The sequence below is a fragment of the Elephas maximus genome, chromosome 16 (genome assembly GCF_024166365.1).
Source record: "Elephas maximus indicus isolate mEleMax1 chromosome 16, mEleMax1 primary haplotype, whole genome shotgun sequence".
In the NCBI taxonomy this organism is placed as follows: domain Eukaryota; kingdom Metazoa; phylum Chordata; class Mammalia; order Proboscidea; family Elephantidae; genus Elephas; species Elephas maximus.
The window spans coordinates 6,370,526-6,385,817 of NC_064834.1; the positions used below are offsets into that span (position 1 = coordinate 6,370,526).

The 15,292-nt window shown below is 43.2% G+C and overlaps 1 long non-coding RNA gene across 1 annotated transcript in view; it reads right to left on the reverse strand.

Moving 5' to 3' along the window:
- Positions 1-13,201, reverse strand: part of LOC126059197 (uncharacterized) — a 309,811-nt gene extending 296,610 nt beyond the window's left edge. The window contains exon 1 of the long non-coding RNA XR_007513395.1: positions 12,971-13,201. This is a non-coding gene — a long non-coding RNA (uncharacterized LOC126059197). The remainder of the gene's footprint in view (positions 1-12,970) is intronic.
- Between the last annotated feature and the right edge of the window lie 2,091 nt (positions 13,202-15,292).

Below are 15,292 nucleotides of genomic sequence, written 5' to 3' on the forward strand. Positions count from 1 at the left end.
TGGAGGGACCCCAGAAGACACAGCCCCCAGAATTGTTTAAAACCATTCCCAAAGCCAACTCTTCAAAGATTAGACTGGACTAAATGATATTTGTGAAGAGTGTGCTTCTTAGTTCAAGTAGATACCTGAGACTAAATGGGCGGCTCCTGTCCAGAGGCGAGATAAGAAGGCAGAAATGGACAGGAGCTAGTTGAATGGTTGAATGGACACCAAAAATCTGGGGTGGAGAGGAGGAGTATCTGGATAGTAACTGGGGTCATGTGATAATGTGCATTTAAATTTTTATATGAGAGACTAACTTGAGCTGTAAACTTTCACCTAAAGCGCTATATATATAACAGAAAAAATTAATTTCACCTGTTTCTCTGTTACTAGAAATCTTTAATTATATGTGTAGCTCACATTAAATTTCTATTGGACAGCGCTGATCTAGACCTTTTTGACTCTAAAATGAATTGTTCATGTTTCTTTCTTCTGATTTGGATCAATAGCCTCCTTGTTACAAAAATGAGAACGCAAAGGAACATGGTAGAGGAGACATGGTGCGAGGGTCACAGCAGGAGCACGTTGTGCCAGATGGCACCACGAGGAGGAGGGAAGGTGTTGTCATGTGAGGGACAAGGGGTCAGGTATGCTTACACTGACAGGCAGATGACATGGGAGGACTTGTGAGCTGTGTTTAAGCTACACGAGGGGTTCTCATGTGAAGAGCAAATAGACCAGCACACATGAGGTGCCTCCTGGACTCCAAAGATCCATCCAAGTGTGGGGCATCGTTGTTTACTAAACCCCTGCTTAACACAGCCTCCCTGATCTCCACAGGGTCCAAGGAAAGGAGGATTTTTGTTGTTAGCTGTTGTTAAGTCGGCCCCTGACTCATGGTGACCCCATGCACAATGGAACAAAATGCTATGCAGTCCTGCACCATCCCCATGACGAGTTTGGGTTGGACCACTATGATTCACAGGGTTTTTCAGTGGCTGATTTTCAGAAGTAGATTGCCAGGCCTTTCTTCCTAGTCTGCCTTAGTCTGGAAGCTCTGCTGAAACCTGTCCAGCAACAGGAAAGCCTCCACTGACAGACAAGCGGTGGCAGCACATGAGGTGCACTGGCCAGGAATTGAACCCAAGTCTCCCACATGGAAGGTGAGAATTCTCCCATCAAATCACCATTGCCCCCAAAGCTAGAGAAGGAATATAGATATTTTTTGTTGTTGTTATATATATATTTTTTATTGTACTTTAGAGGAAGGTTTATAAAACAAACTAGTTTCTCATTAAACAGTTAGTACACATATTGTTTTATGACATTGGTTAACAACCCCACAACATGCAATACTCCCCCTTCTCAACCTTGGGTTCCCTATTACCAGCTTTCCTGTTCCCTCCTGCCTTCTAGTTCTTGCCCCTGGGCTGGTGTGCCCCTTTAGTCTCATTTTATTTTATGGGCCTGTCCAATCTTTGGCTGAAAGGTGAACCTCAGGAGTGACTGACCTCATTACTGAGCTGAAAGGGTATCCAGGGGCCATACTCTCAGGGTTTCTCCAGTCTCTGTCAGGCCAGTAAGTCTGGTATTTTTTAGTTAAAATTTTGTTCTACATTTTTCTCCAGCTCTGTCCAGGACCCTTGTTGTGATCCCTGTCAAAGCAGTCAGTGGTGGCAACCGGGCACCATCTAGCTGTACTGGTCTCAGTCTGGTGGAGGCCGTGGTAGATGTGGTCCATTAGTCCTTTGGACTAATCTTTCCCTTGTTATTTTCATCCTGAAGGGGTAGAGAACAGTGGAGTATCCTAGATGGCTGCTCACAGGTTTTTAAGACCCCAGATGCTACTCATCAAAGTAGAATGTAGAACATTTTCTTTATAAACTATGTTATGCCAATTCAGCTAGATGTTCCCTGAGACAATGGTCCCCACAGCCCTCAGCCCAGCAATTCCATCCCTCAGGGAGTTTGGATGTGTCTATGGAGCTTCCATGACCTGGCCTTGTACAAGCTGTGCTGGCTTCCCCAGTTTTGTGTACTGTCTTACCCTTCACCAAAGTTACCACTTATCATTGTATCATTCTGCATTCCCACCAGCAGTACATAAGAGTTCTGATCTCCCCGCAACCTGTCCAACATTGGTTATTTCCTTTCTTTTTGATTTGTGCCAGTAATGCCGTGGTGAGATGGGATCTCATTGTGGTTTTGATTTGCGTTTCTCTAATAGCTAGTGATTGTGAGCATTTCCTCATGTGTCTGTTAGCCACTTGTATGTCTTCTCTGGTGAAGTGTCTGTTCATTTCCCTTGCCCATTTTTTAATTGGATTATTTGTCTTTTTGTTGTAGAGGTGTTAGATTTTCTTGTAGATTTTAGAGATTAGAGCTTTGTCTGATTTGCAATAGCCAAAAATTTTTTCCCAATCCATAGGTTCTCTTTTTACTCTTTTGGTGAAGTCTTTTGATAAGCATTAAGTGTTTAATTTTTAGAAGATTCCAGTTATCTAACTTATTTTCTGGGTTTGTGTGTTGTTGGCTATGGTTTGTATCCTGTTAACACCATGTATTAGGGTCTCTATCATTGGTCCTATTTTTTCTTCTATAAACTTCATGGTTTTTTGCTTTATATTTAGGTCTTTGATCCATTTTGAATTAGTTTTTGTATATAGTGTGAGGTATGGGTCCCTGTTTCATTTTTTTGCAGATGGACATCCAATTTTGCCAGAACCATTTGTTAAAAGACCGTCTTTTCCGCATTGGATGGACTTTGTGTCGTTGTGGAAGAGCAGGTGACCATAGGTGGATGGATTTACATCCGGGTTCTCAATTCTGTTCCATTGGTCAATGTATCTGTCATTGTACCAGCACCAGGCTGTTTTGACTACAATAGCTGTATAGTAGATTCTGAGGTCAGGTAGTGCAAGTCCTCCTACTTTCTTCTTCTTCAGTAGTGCTTTCCTTATCCGGGGCCTCTTCCCTTTCCATATAAAGTTAATGGTAAGTTTTTCCATCTCTCTAAAAAATGCCGTTGGTATTTGGATCAGGATTGCATTGTATTTGTAAATTGCTTTGGGTAGAATTGTCACAATATTGAGTCTACCTATTCATGAGCATGGTATGTTTTTCCATTTACATAGATCTCTTTTGGTTTCCTGCAGTAGTGTTTTGTAGTTTTCATTGTATAGGTCTTTTACATCCCTGGTTAGATTTATTCCTAAGGTTTTTTGTTTGTTTGTTTTTTAGGGGCTACTATAAATGGTATTGTTTTCCTGATTTCTTTTTCATCGTTCTCTTTATCGTTGTATAGGAATCCAGCTGACTTTTGTATGTTGATCTTGTATCCTGCAACTCTGCTGAATCTTTCTATTAGTTCCAATAGTTTTCTCATGGAGTCTTTTGGGTTTTCTATGTATAGTATCATATCATCTGCAAATAGGGACAGTTTAACTCCTTCGTTACCAATTTGGATCCCCTTTATTTTTCTTGCCTTATTGCTCTAGCTAGGACTTCCAGCACAATGTTAAATAGGGGTAGTGATAAAGGGCATCTTTGTCTTGTTCCTGTTGCCAAGGGGAATGTTTTCAGCCTCTCTCCATTAAAAATGATGCTGGCCGTTGGTTTTGCATAGATGCCCTTTATTATGTTGAGAAATTTCCTTTTTTATACCTATTTTACTGAGAGTTTTTTCAGGAATGGGTGTTGGACTCTGTCAAAAGCTTTACTGTGTCAATAGAGACGATCATGTGATTTTCTTTCCTTTTATTTATGTGGTGGATTACATTGATTTTCTAATGTTGAACCATCCTTGCATATGTGGTATGAATCCTACTTGGTCTTGGTGTATTATTTTTTTTGAAATGCTGCTGAATTCTATTGGCTAGAATTTTGTTGAGAATTTTTGCATCTATATTCATGAAAGATATTGGCCTGTGATTTTCTTTCTTTGTGGTGTCTTTGCCTGGTTTTGGTATCAGGGCTATGCTGAATTCGTAGTATGAATTCAGAAGTATCACTTCCTTTTCTGTGTTCTGAAATAGTTTTAGTACTGGTGTAAGCTCTTCTCTGAATGTTTGGTAGAATTCTCCAGTGAAGCCATCTGAACAAGGAATTCTTTTGTTGTTGGGAGTTTATTGCCTTTTCAATCTCTTCTCTTGTTACGGGTCTGTTCAGATTTTCAACATCATTTTGTGTTAGTTTGGGTAAGTAGTGTGTTTCTAGAAATTTGTCCATTTCCTCTAGGTTTTCATATTTCTTGGAGTATAGTTTTTTATAATACTCTGTTATGATCCTTTTTATTTCAGTTGGGTCTGTTGTAATATCCACCATTTCATTTCTTATTTGGGTTATATCCTCTCCTGTTTTTCTTTTGTCGTTTTGGCCAGTGGTTTGTTGATTTTGTTGATCCTTTCAAAGAACCAACTTTTGGTTTTGTTGAGTCTTTCTATTGTTTTTCTATTCTCTATTTCATTTATTTCTGCTCTGATCTTTATTTTTTTCCTTTCTTGTGGTGGCTGTGGGCATCTTTTGCTATTCTCTTTCTATTTGTTCAAGTTGTGTAGCTAATGTTTTGATTTTGTCCCTTCTTTTTTGATGTGTGCATCTAGTGCTATAAATTGACCTCTGAGGACTGCCTTTGCTGAGTCCCAAAGGTTTTTGTACGATATGTTTTCATTCTTGTTTGATTCTAGGAATTTTTTTATTCCATCTCTGATATCTTCTATTAGCCAGTGGTTTTTAAGTAGGGTGTTATTCACTTTCCATGTAATCAATTTTTTTTTCATTAATCTTCCTGATGTTAATTTCTACTTTGATGACATTGTGGTCAGAGAAGATACTTCGTATTATCCTAATGGTTTGGATGTTTTGAGGGTTGCTCTGTGGCCTAAGGTGTGGTCTATTCTGGAGAATGTTCCATGTGCATTGGAAAAGAATGTGTACTTTGTAGCTGTGGGTGGTGTGTTCTATATATGTCTATATGAGGTTAAGTTGGCTGATTGTGCCCTTTAGCTCTTCTGTATCCTTGATGAGTTTCTTTCTAGATGTTCTATCCTTTACCGAGAGTGGTGTGTTGAAGTCTCCTACTATTATTGTGGAACTGTCAATTTCTCTTTTCAGTGCTGTTAGAGTTTGTCTTATGTATTTTGGAGCCTTGCCATTGGGTGCATAGATGTTTATTATGGTTAAACCTTCATGACGGATCATCCCTTTAATCATTATACAGTGTCCTTGTTTGTCTTTTATGGCAGATTTTGTTTTAAAATCTATTTTATCTGAAATTAGTATTGCCACTCCTGCTCTTTTTTGGTAGTTATTTGCTTGATATATTTTTTCCATCCTTTGATTTTTAATAAATTTATGTCTTTATTTCTAAGATGTGTCTCTTGTAGACAGCATATTGATGGATCCTGTTTTTTTGTTTTTTTATCCATTTTATCACTCAGTCTCTTTATGGGTGCATTTAGGCCATTTACATTCAGTGTAATTATTGATAGCTGTGTTTGTTGCTATCATTTTGTAGTGTTTTTGTGTGTGTGTGTGGTGCTGACATTTTCTTTGTTCCTCTTACTCTCTTGTGCTGAATTCCTTGTGTGGATTTTTTTTTCCATTTCTTTTATTTTTGTAGATTTTGTTTTTATTGAGACTTTATGTTTTTCTTCTTTATTTTGATGAGTTGGTTTGTTAACTTTGTGGTTACCTTGAAATTTACCCTTATCTTCCTAGATTTGAACCAGTCTATTATTACTTGGTATTGCCTTGCCTTCCACTTCATTAGAAAGTTTTGTACCAACACTTTATTCCCTCTTTTGTTGTTCTGATGCTGTTGTCATTTACAGATTAACCTCTCTGGTTCTCTGTTTTAATTCTTTTGGTTTTGGATAGTTCTTGAGAGTTCATTTCCTAGGTTGGTATCTGGCTGGTACAACCTTGCATCCTAGATTCAGGCTGTGGTCTGATGTTGTTTGTTCTCAGACCGAAGGACTCTCTTTAATAATTCTTGTAAGTTTTGTTTGGTTTTTACATATTCCCGTAATTCGTTTATCTGGAAATGTCCTAATTTCACCATCATATTTGAGCAACAGTTTTGCAGGATATATTACTCTTGGTTGGCAATTTTTTTTCTTTCAAGGTTTTATATATGTCATCCCGTTGCCTTCTTGCCTGCATGGTTTCTGCTGAAAAATCAGAGCTTAGTGTTATTGTTTCTCCTCTATGTCACTTTCTGTTTTTCTCAAGCTGCCTCAGGACTTTTTAGTGAAGGAATATTTTAATATGCTCACAGCTATTTAGCACCATTTACTTATCCTCCCTTCTTATCACAACCTCCAATACACTGAAGTGTAAGAAGAGGTAAGAGTAGAACCCCATAGCTCCAAAGACAAGGCAATGCCTCTGCTGATAGCCCTAGAGGCTCCAGGGCACTGTGGTCCCCGTCTCAGAAACCTGAGCTCACACCGAGGCCAAGACTGGAACGAGGGACATGTGAAAGGAAGGAGCAGTGTTAGGTATATTGGTGCCAGATTGTGAATTTCTTTGGAGTCTATCCTGAAGGAAATGGGAAACCACAGAAGGTGCAGCAACAGGAGGCAAATCAACATCAGGCTGGCAAGAGGGACAGCAATGTGGAATTTAATTGGAAAAGATTGAAAGGTTTGCTAGTTCTCCAGGAGTATAGATGTGCCAAATGTGACACTTTAGCAAGATAGAAGGCCGCTGCAGACCACCAGAAAGAGTCTCCAGTGAGATCCTAAATCCTTCCTCTAGATGTTAAGCTTCACTATAAATCCATTTCTAAAGTCCATTCCACTTCTAAATTCCCTGATCCTGTCACACTGTAATGTTGTAGTTGTTTTTTGTTCATCTCTCCACATGTTTCTGAAGTAGAATAAGTGATAGAATATTTACTGACAATATGTAAGCCAAAGAACATATGCACAATGTGAGTATATTAAAATAAAAATAACCTTTCAAATGCCTAAGAAATATTTCAGTTCCAATCACCCTAGCCAAGCTTTCTGACATATAGAGAATATTACTGCCATTCTATGTGCCAAATTAAATTGGCCAAAATATTGCACTTGTCATGGTTGTTGTACAAAACTAAAGTGGTTTTAATGAAATACAGCTAAAACAGTAGAGCGAGTCCTCTAACCCAGTCCTTGAAATCATCCACATCAAGTTGCCAAAGTGATTTTCCAATCTTGTAGGTTATAGTCTTCATCACGATTGAATCACAACCACAATCACGGTGGGTGGCATTTGCAGAGTGTGAGGGGCCTTGTTAGGGACTTTTCTTACATGACTTCTCTAACACAACCCTACAAAGTGGATCTGATAGGAAAACTCAGGTGCAGAGACCTTTGTCCCCACCCTATAATGGCATGTCCAGGCCCCATACGCTCTCGAGTACCCTGTGCCACTTCTGAACACCTTCACCAGGCATCCAAATACGGACAGCCCATTCCACTTCTAATATTCCCTGATCCTGTCATGCTGTAATGTTGTAGTTGTTCTTTGCTCACCTCTCCACGGGTTTCCACACCCCCATCCTCACTCTGAATTCTCTCAAGGCTAAAAAACCTCTCCCCCTTCCACCCATACCTGTGATTTTGAGTCCCCTCTCTATCCCAGTCTCCTTCCACTGAGTTTTCACCTCCCCCTCCCATCCCTGCTATTGTCAATCTGACTGCCATCCACTCTATAATGTTATCCAATTTATGGACACGAACATGGAGCAGAACAGAAGGGCAGCATCGCGTGCACATTAGGCTGTGGAGTCTGGAAGAGTGAGGTTGAAGCCAGCTCTGCCACCTACTAATACTGTCATTAGGGTCTAATTACTTAAAATGACTGTGCTTCAGTTTCCTCAAATGGAAAGTAGAAAATTATCTGCCCTCCTTCCCAGAAAAATGGGAATACAAGGATGGGGTAACTAAGGAAGAAGCCAAATGGGGCAGAAGACTAGTCAAGTTCTGGTGAAATGCATGGGAAATAGTACCAGCAGTGTTGGGAGCATGAACTCTAGGGCCAGCCACCCTGGGTTCAAGGTCTGATGTAGCCTTGGTTTTCTCCTCTGTTTAACGAGGATAATAAGAGTACCTAACTCACTTAACGAAGTTTTCTCATGAATCCTGGACAAGAACTCTGTTAAAACAATACCCTACCTTTTTGAGATAGTTTGTTAGTAGAGTGGCAAGGATAACAGCGGATGTACGTAGGGTTTTGGCAAAATCTTCAGTGCTTGGGCAGGCTTGCCTCTCAATAATTCACTTTACTGATTCATTCAACAACTATGTGTTAGGCATCTATAACGTGTGAGACATTGTTTAAGGACACAGAGGACATCAGTGAACAAAACACGGCTGACCTCATGGAGCTTACATTCTAGTGAGGGAAAGCAGTCAGTAAACACATATAATAACAAAGCAAATTATGTAGCATGTCAGAGGCGGTGAGTCCTATGGCATAAGAAACAGAGCAGCACAAGCGGAATGGGGTACAGCCTGCAATATTGAAGAAGGGCTAAGATAGGGCTCAAGGGGAAAGTGACATCTGAGCCAAGGCTTGAAGGGAGAAGGCTCCATACAGGGGCAACCAGCTATACAAACATTCTCAAGTAGGCACATGCCTGCTGTCATAGGGAATAGCAAGGAGTCCATTGTGGAGAGGCTGGAAGGAGAGAGGGGGACAGACTCGTGAGATACAGGTGCCAGATTGTAGAGAGACTACTGGAAGGAGTTTAGCCTTCACTGTCAGTGAGATGGGAAGTCATTGCAGGCTTTGGAGCAGAGAAGGGACATGAGCCCTCTGATGTTCTAAAAGGGTCACTCCAATTGCTCTGTTGAAAGTAGATTACAACAGGGTAAGAGTGTAAGAGGGAGCTCTGCTGAGAAGCTTTTACAAGAATACTCAGGGAGAGATGGCAGTGTCTTGGACCAGGTGGCAGTAGAGAAAGTGGTAAGTGGTTGGATCCTGGAAATCTTTTGAAGGGCAAGACAGCCAGATTTCCTACAAATGGTGCATATTTGATCAGATGTCAAACACTCCTTTTTTAACAGAATGTCAGAAAGTGGCCATGGAAATCAACCACTGAGCTGTGGAAATTAGTTTTGTTGGAGCTGGTCTGTTGAGGTTTCTACAGAGAACCCAGGACTGCTGGACCAGGGGCTGCAAGTTTAGGTTTTCAGAATATAGCAAACTATTGTCTAAGTATATTACCCTATTATCCAGGAAGTCATGAAGGATTTCCCTTAGACGTTGTTAGAAATCAGTTGGCACTTTAAACAGGGTTAAGACATTCGTAAATGCTCAAATTGTCACCAAAGGATTTGAAAAGCCAGAAGCATTCTGCTAGAGCTGGAAGTCAAAGTTGGAGCATGGAGCCAGGACCCTCAGTCAAAGGGGGGATGCCAAAGCATATCCTCATGATCAGGGCTTCAGTGATTATAGCCAGTCCTGGGGCTGAGGAGAGATCACTTCACCAAGGCATCGAAGGTTCTGGATAGGGTGCTGTGGCCCTGGAATAGAAGAGCCCATAACCACCATCTCCCAGGGCTCTCAAGGACCCATGGTGCATCACAGACACTTTGATCTTGGCCCTAGCTCACCCTCTACCTATATGCTTACCCAGAAATATCCCCCATAGTTTCAGAGTCAATAGACTTAACAAAAAAACTAAACCAAGAGTTGGCAACATTGTTCTGTAAAGGGCTAGATAGTAAGTATTTTAGGCTTTGCGGCCAAAGGGTGTCTGTCACATCTATTAAACTCTGCTGTTGTAGGGCAAAAGTAGCTATAGACAATACATAAACAAATGAGCAAAGTTGTGTTCCAATAAAACTTCATGAAAATTCAAATCTGAATTTCATATAATTTTCACATGTCTGAAAAATTATAGTTCTTTTGTTTTTTGACAATTTAAAAATGTAAAAACTATTCTTAGCTTGCTAGCCAGACAAAAACAGGCTGTGGGCTGTTTGTTCATAGTTTGTCCCCCCCTGGGTTAAGCCATGTGTCTTGAAAGGGCCCTAAAAGGCCACCATGGCAGAGCTACAATGGTCAAGCCTGGCCGTCTGGTACTTCAGCTTGCTGTGGTAGAACAGGGGTCCCTGCTCTCTGCTCCCCAGGTGTCATGCCAGGCCCCTCATGGAGCTTCAGGGTTATGCTAGACGTGGTCATCCTTCTGCTGTGATCTCAATTCGGTAGCAAATATTTCATCAGTCAGATATGCCAAGTGTGCCTGCTGCTAACTCAGCGGTACGGCACAAATTAGAAAAAGGCACCTCTTCTTCACCCCTTTACTGCCCTCTGCTGGCAAACTGGTACAATAACATACAGATTTACAATGACTGAATTTGAATAGCTTCCCCCTGCAGTTTTGCAATGCCTCATTTTCTAAACTTAATTAAGCAAGTGGTCCTGGGTTTGGTGATTACAGAGGAGAAAGCCACTAACTCACAGGAGTGTCAGAAGACTCTACGCAAATGACAAAAGATGTCTATTCTACAGTTTTCTAGAATTTGGGGCAGGGGAGCAGATGGGTAAAGGAAAGGAAGGAGGGGAGGGAGAAATCCTATCACTGTTCTTATCGATCTACAGGATTAGATTGCTGCTGTCATAAATTAGAGGTGTTCTGCAAACTTAAAGGCTGTCTCAGGTGAGCAGGAGACCCACAACCATGCCTCCTCCAGACGATGGAGAGACAGATAAGGGGAGGAACCTTGTGGCACCTTCTGATTCCAGCACATAGCATAATGATGCTTCTGAGCTGCAGTCTGTCCACTGTCAGTATAGAAAGAACTGCGAGCTGAAAGCCAGGAGAGCCAAATTTCAGGCTAAGTTTTCCACTGACTCTGTGACCCTCGGCCAGCACCTGGCCTCTTCCTGCCTCCGTTTTTCTGTCCCTTCGATGAAAACAACTTCTATAGGTTTCATCGAAGGGACAGAAAACTGTACTAAACCTTCTATGGAAACCCTCGTGGCGTAGTGGTTAAGTGCTACAGCTGCTAATCAAGAGGTTGGCAGTTTAAATCTGCCAGGTGCTCCTTGGAAACTCTATGGGGCAGTTCTACTCTGTCCTATAGGGTCGCTATGAGCTGGAATGGACTCGACGGCAGTGGGTTAAACCTTCTATGGTGTAGAGATTGTGTGACGGTAGAATGAGCACCCGTTTGCATGGCATTATACTTAAACAGTGTCCCTGGCGGGTACAAATGATTAACCTGCTTGGCTGCTAACTGAAAGGATGGAGGTTCGAGTCTGCCCAGAGGTACTTTGGAAGAAAGGCCTGGTGATCTGTTTCTGAAAAATCAGCCACTGAAACCCCATGGAGCACAGTTACCCTCTGACACATGTGGGGTCGCCGTGAGTCGGGGCTGACTCTGGCAACTGGTTTCTACGTCGAGTAGCCACCCTGTGACCGCAAGGCCACGGTGAGGACAGGAGGCAGGAGAAAGGGCTTGTTAAATCACTTACTGTGCAATTAAAAAACCAAGAACCTCTAGGAGATAGCTCGTGACCTGGCTCCAGGGACCTAGCAACAAGTCCTCAAGTGTCAAAATGAAAAAAAGAAAAGGTCAGAGACTGAGGCCAGGGGATATTTGCAAAGGCTCTAAGGTCCACTGTCTCTGATTTAAAACCAAAACATTTGCTATTCACTCCAGAGAAGAGGGGAAGAAAGAAACAAGGGGTGATGTGTTCCCCTTGCCCCCAGCCTCCAGGACATTTCCATATGCCTAGTCAGGGAGAGACACCAGGTCAAGATCCCTCACAGCACCGCAGGTGTGCCCAGGACTCATGGAGGCCCAAGGTGCACCTCCGCTGGAACAGGGGACCTGGAACACAGAGAGCTGGTGTCTGGCCTGGGGGACGGGGTATCATGTGCAAACATGAGACCCAGATTTGGTAACACAAGACTGTCCTGAGGAAAAGCAAGTGGCTCCCTGTGTTATGACAGCTGCAGAGGGCAGCTCAGCCCCACGTGTGGGACAATGGGTCTTTTGTGGACATGGGAAGGGTCCAGGCGGGGGGCAGTACAAGGAGGGCAGGTGGCCACTTCAGCCCTCTCCAGGACTCCCAGGAAAGGAACGCGCGTGGAGACAGCTGAGTGTTATGGCTTGACCGTTCCTTGTCTGCCATGAGCTGACAAGGCCCTTGATCATCTTTAAAAACTACTTTTCTATCATGGAATACCTCATGTACAAACTATCGAAAGGGAAACTAATTTGCTCCGTAAACTTTCACCTAATGGAAAATAAAAAATTAAAAAAAAAAAAAACTAGTGTTCATCTCGTTATGCACATACCATGACAAAATGTCAGTGTGGAAGCTCCTGCGTGGGAACAGCCCTCTGCAGCTGTTACAACACAGAGATCCACTCGCTCCTCCTCAGGACAGTTTTGTGGTTTTTGAAGAACAGCTTCCCCTGGGCCTGGCACGTTGTGGAGGCTGCCTTCTTAGAGCACAGAAGGACAATCTGCAGAGAACCCATGCCAGACAGAGCATCTGACTCCACTGTGACCCAAAGGAGCCCCACTGGCTCACCAGCTAGCTCTTTCTGGAACCATCTCAGGCTCTCCTCAGTCATTTTAGGCTCTCCCCTTTCCACCACTCTCATCTACCAACACACCTTCACTGCTAGCAGCCCCTGTAACAAACGTTCCCCCGACACAGCTGCCACCTTGGCTGCCTAGGCAACCATGACTCTCCTGGATGGCAGGGGAGGGCACAGCTAAGTTCAGAAAGTTGAGAATGAGGGAGGGGAAGGAGGGAGAAGGGAATAAAGATAACCCTGGTGGACCTACTCAGAGCTTTGAAACCAGAATTTGGGGGAACTGAATCAAAGGAACCCACCTGAACAGTCTCCACTGAGGCCAGGATGGAGACTCCACTCCTGTCTCAGCAGACCTCTGTTTTGGGGAGCCAAAGTAGCCCCCACGCCACCCCAGAACCCTGCCCAACTTCTGCCATTGGCCCCCGGGAACATGCCACATACCTGGGAAACAGCGGTCCACAGATTCCAGGAGACCAAGGCCTTAGAAGGGGTCTCCCCTCTGCCGGGTTCCAAGTGGGCAGTGCACCAAGCCCTGTGCTCCCCTAGAGTCAGCTCAAGGGTGAAGCCACGGGGAAAGAGTGAGTTGTAAAGCTAAAATGACTGAGCAATAACTAACTCATCGGAGTTCATCAAGAAGTGATTCATTTCTGCCTGATAAGGCATGAAAGAGAAAGAAACTCGACTGCAATTACAGAAAACAATGAGAGATACATTTCTTTCATACCCAAGTCTAACTGGAAAATTTGGACTCACTACAAAGTCTGTGAGGGACTGTTTAACTCACACTCTGAGTCCCTCCCCAGCAGGCCACTGCCGAACCCACTTCCTCAACCTCTCTTCTCACCAAGAGCTCAAAAGCCCCAGAGCCATGTCCCACCGTGGTCTGGTTCTCAAACCAGTGTCACAGATGTGGAAAACAAGGGAAGAAAGAAAGTTCCATTGGATCCAGTTGACTATAATTTATGCTGCTGCTTTTTAAAATAATTCTTTGAGTTTGGAATGATTCAGTTTGCAGGGAAAGTAAATAAACTTCAGACCATGAAGCAAATATCCAGCCTCTGCAAGCTTTTAGAAGATTTCGCAATGCAAAGCCCCCTGCAGTGACAGAGTCAAACGTAGCCAGGACGGGGACAGGGTTTCCTAAGTGCTTCCACACTGCCCCCTGCTGGAAGCTTCCACAGGGGCAGGGTTTCCTAAGTGCACTGCCCCCTGCTGGAAGCTTCCAAGGCCAACCGCGCTCTGCTCCCGGGGTCTGTGTCCACAGCAGGTGCGTGAGCATCCCTGAGGCCACTGGCTCTCAGCCCGCAGGGAGAGTACAGAGCCTTCCAGGCGCTCGTGTCGTCACGGGTAACGTTTCTGTCACCACAGAACACTCGCTAAGCAGGTATCTAAGGAGCATCGTTCTTAATTCTTGGGAATCGCTCTGTGCCGGACGCTGACAGCCTAGCGGCCTCTCGGCCAAACACTAGCTGCCCAGCCTGGCCCTCAGAGGGCAGACGCACCAGCTGTCGCCTGAGCCAGGGGATGGATGCCCCAAGTAGGTCACATTTGTCTACAGTCTGTAGCCACTGTCCTCTGTGCCGTCCTGTGACACAGCAGCAGAAGACCCTTCCACGGCGGGGGGGGAGAGCTTGGACCTGATAGGGTTTCTCAGCCCCTAGGAAGTCACTGGGACCAGCTTGCAGAGGGGGACCAGAAATTTCTAACTAGGCAGGAGCACCTCTGAGATGCCTTCTGAGGGGAGGGGCAGCAGCTGAGATCACAGAGCCAAAGACAGGGCAGTGTGATGTTGTCATACTCAGGGGGAAAAAAAAAAAAAAAAACCTTTAGAAAACCACCAAATTTCAAATTTGAAACATCCTAAATGTCCAACAATGTGGGACTGGTTATGTAAAGTATAATGTATATATAGAATAAATAGTACCCATCTATAATGATGTTTTAGGGTTTGTTAAAATTTTATAATTATGGAAATTATAATATCCATTTAAATGAGGAGCCATTTTAAAAATAATATGACTGCATTTATGTCTTTAAAAAAGGACAAAGATGTTCATGATTTTCTCTGATAGAATTAGTAACAATTGTTTTCCTCTTTTTATTTTTCTGTATTTCCTGTTCTTACTCTAACAAGTTGTATTGTTCTTATAATCCAAAAAAAACCTTTTTTTTAAAAAAAAGAAAAAACATCTGGAAACAAGAGGGGATATGTAATAGAGCAAGTTTCCTGAAAAGACAAGTAGATTAGAGTGACTGACCCCAGACAAAAGAAAACTCCATCTGCTTCTGGAAGGCATTAATGTGGCCTCCATGAGGCTGTGGGAACCCTGTGGTGTAGTGGTTATGAGCTAGGGCTACTAACCAAAAGGTTGGCAGCTCAGATCCACCAGGTGCTCCTTGAAAACCCTATGGGGCAGTTCTACTCTTTAGGGTCACTATGAACTGGAATTGACTTGTTGGCAACAGGTTTGGTTTTTGGTTTTATGAGCCTTGTTTTGACAGAAGTGGTACAGAAGAGGGGAAGAGTCAGGCCTAAGGTCTCTCAAAAAAAAAAAAAACCTTGCCATCAAGTAGATTCCGACTCATAGCGACCCTATAGGACAGAGTAGAACTGCCCCCATAGGGTTTCCAAGGAGAAGGTGGTGGATTCAAACTGCCGACCAGTAAGCACCCAGGAAGTATTAAATGACCATCTTCGTTTGCAGGTACCACTGAAGAACTTTGGAACAAGCTGGAGATACACTTGAAGAAACTCAATAGCCT